Here is a 3,804-nt window from a genome sequence, read left to right as displayed (position 1 = left end):
CCATAATCTTGCGATTGAGTCGCAATCCTTACATGGGACATCATCAATATGGGTTCTTCATTAGTACTCGAGGAAGAACCTATCATCTTGCTATCTTGATTTGGAAATGGATCATTCAAAATAGCAAGAGTTTGGGAACCTTGACGATTTTCGCAACCTCTGCTCGATGAGGGCAGTCTCTTGTGAAATGTTTGTCGTCACAAATGAGACACGGATAACGAGGTTTGCGCTTTTCATCATTGGATTCCACCTTTTCAAGTTTCTCCTTTGAATTTTTGTCTGTTTTATTCTTCTTCTTTCCTTTCTTCTTCCCACCAGATTTTGATTTAGCTGTAGTTGATTCTACAACGTGAACATCGAGAATCTCCCGTCGGCGAATCAGGCAAGGTTATGATAGGAGAAGAATTCTTGGAAGACTTCTTCTTACTTTTAGTGTTAACCGTACCAATCATACCGTCAGCGGCATGAGATCCCGAAGGAGCTGCAGTGAGTTGATTTGACTTGGGAAGATCGGGGATCTTTTCGTGTAACGTACCTGACTGAGTATAGACCAAGTCAAGGTATTGTGCTTGAGCAATCACTTGCTCCTCAGTAACAACTCCGGCTTTAGCAACATCTTCGGTGATCCTTGGCAACAAAGAATTTACAAACCACTCAGCCAAGATTTGATCCGGAATGAATACCTTCACTAAACGTCATCGACGCCTCCATTCATGAATATGATCTGAAATGTACATGGATGTCGATTGTTTTAGCGAAGTTAACAGTTCCGTGCCATTGTCATATCTGATTGGCAACTGAAAATGAGTTAAAAACGAGGTAGCTAACTGACTAAAATTATAAAAAGTGCCTCGTGGTAACTCAATGTACCACTTGGCCGCGAGACCAGTTAGAGTGCGCTGGAAAAGTCTAAGATGGATCGAATCATCTGTGATGGAGTTAGACGCACACCAGAGGTGGTAAGTCATCACATGGTTTGACGGGTCCTCTCCAGATTTACCTTCGAACTTGGGAATGTCACTGGGCAACTTATTCGGCATTGGCGGCCAAAACGGAAGATAATTGATTGGATCGTTCGTTAGGCGTGACAAATCAGGTAAGTCCAAAGTTGCGATAAATGGTAACTGCCGATTAGGATCCCTAAAACTCTGGGTCATGAGACTAGCCCCAAGAGGAGGATATCCGGGATAACTAGGAATAGGAATCGTGTTCGGGATATTATATCCTCCCAGAAAACCAGGATTAACTAGACCGTATTGGGGTTGTTGAGGTTGTTGATAAGTGTACCCAGGATACGGTTGATACTGATAAACTGGCTGCTGGACAGCAGGACCAAATTGGTACTGTCCCTGGTACAGTTGATAGGTGAATTGAGGTTGACTGGTGACAACTGTACTTAAACCAGGTTGTCCTACAGGCATCTGAACCGTAGTTTGAATCATGGATCTAGATGGTGGTAAAGATGACTGAGGAGTAGATACAGGAACAGTAGAAACCGGAGCTGTTGATACTCCAGAAGTAGGTGGGGTTGATGGAACAGATGTCGCGGTAGTTGCAGTAGTCGTTTGAGATGGAGTATGAGGCGCAGTAGGCCCAGACTGTGAAACTACCGAAGGTACAGAAGTTTGAATGTTAGACTGGAGTGGTTGCTGGAATGAACCAGAAACTAAGGGTTGTCCAGTTTGAGATGACAACTGTACACTTGGCTGCAACACTTGTTGAGTTTGCGATGGATCCCACACTATGTTCATTCCGGGGTACTGACCCATAACAGGTTGAGAATATTGAGGACCATAACCGGGTTGAGGGTAGGATTGATAATTGAAAGGTACATTTCCCGTTCCTTGAACATACGATTGACCTTGGGGTGGTTGGAAACCTTGGTTCGAGTACTGACCTTGGGGTAGATACCCCGAAGGCACGTACTGATACTGGGGTTGACCTTGAGGTATAAATTGATACTGGGGTTGACCTTGGGGTACATATTGAGTCTGGGGTTGACCTTGAGGAACGTATTGTACCATAGGCACGTATTGTCCTTGAGGTTGCCCCCCAGATGCAAATTGTGTACCTTGAGGTTGCCCCCTAGGCGTTAATTGAGGCTGCCCCCCAGGCGGTAACTGGCCACCTTGAGGTTGAGAATTGGGAATAGAACCTGACATCATAAGAATGTCTTCTACGCTCAACGGCTTTGCACCATGGCTTCCAGTGAATAACCCTTGTTCAATGGGTTGAGGAGATGCTCCCGAAATAGTACCAGAAAGTGACTGATACCCAGAGGGAACAGAAGGACCGCCGTACAAAAAAGATTCAGGCAATTGAGTAAACATGGACGACTGACCTGACATATTTACAGGAGTATAAAAACCTCTAGGATGATAAGGAGTACGAGGTGGTGAAAAACTTAACACTGAGTTTTCCAAATAATTATTCAAAGAAAGATACCAAGTAGTACTTCTAGGTGGACTGTAAAAAATTGATTCACGCTCCCTTAGATCAATAACAGGTTGATTTTCAGGGATAGGGATGCCTACTTCTTCTTCCGGAGCAAGTTCTTCAATAGCTATCAAACCAGAAGGAATATTTTCGGTGATTACTCTTTCTACCCTAGGTGAATTAGGACCGCTAGAAGTTGGAGAGACAAACCCTGATGTTGGAGTAACAGGTTCAGATATCTCAGGTTCTTCACCTATATCACTAGTAGATGAAAAGCTACCAGCAAGTTCGGAAACCGAAATAGATTCAGGATTATAACCTGTTTCTAGAGTTTGGTAATCAGGATGTACAACCAATGAAGACTCTCCTTCTTCAGGTGAACCAACTTTACTTCCACTAGGAGTTACGAGGACTTTCAAGCCTTCAAGATGGCTCGGGACTTCTTCAGGAGGTTGGCCCCGAAGTCTGCGGGACTTCCTCAGTAAATCAGCCACGGTTACAAACTCAGGAGACTGGCCCCGAAGTCTACGGGACTGTCTTGGTAATTCAGCCACAGTTAAAAAATTTAACTACTTCACACGCAAACAAAGTAAAATATCAATGAAAAACGCCTACAACCTCTAAAGAACCAAACAAATTTGAATCACGCGCCTAAAGAATCTAGAGATCAAAAACACACACAAACAGTAACTTTCCGGACCGAAAACACTAGTTGGTGATGAAATCCAGCGTCGCAGAATTCAGTACAGAAATGGTGGTTGGAACAGTTACCCCAGCAACCTGCTTAATGAATAGACTGGACCAAGTTCCTCCACTTAACCGTCTCGAGTGAAGTGAACCCCCCAGAAAATCCAAGTGAGTCTAGCCGACGTCTGCTCCAGGTACAGTGGGATCTTCCCACCACTGTCACCTTAGGAAGAATCCTAAAGAATATGGCCACTAAGGTTACCAACTGAGACAAATACACCTGGGGGAACAGTCTATGATCTGATATGCACGCAAGGGCAAAGTAGCAAGCTCAATCCCCTTGAAGGCTCCTTGACATAATTCAAGGTTTACCAACAAGTGACCCCAGGCTCCTCGACAATGGTTAATTCGAGGTTTACCGTTTTTAATACGTGAATATCTGGCGTCGTTCCCAATGAGGAAGGATTGATTCCCACACTGGTTCAGACACAATCTCGTGCTTCTCCTTTAAGAGGAGCTTTCCCAGAGCATAAATGCAACAATTGGATTTCTTCCTACCACAAGATACAGCTACTTGTTTGTTTTTACTGTCTTGGACAGTTAATTACTCTCCTACTCCAAGACACTAGCCTAAGCTAAGTTGGTGTATCAGAGCCCTAGAAATAAAATGTTACTAGGTGA

The sequence above is a fragment of the Pinus tabuliformis genome, chromosome 5_2, assembly GCF_031772625.1.
Source record: "Pinus tabuliformis cultivar Carrire ecotype Pingquan chromosome 5_2, CPIR1, whole genome shotgun sequence".
Taxonomy (NCBI): domain Eukaryota; kingdom Viridiplantae; phylum Streptophyta; class Pinopsida; order Pinales; family Pinaceae; genus Pinus; species Pinus tabuliformis.
This window is presented reverse-complemented; position numbering follows the sequence as displayed.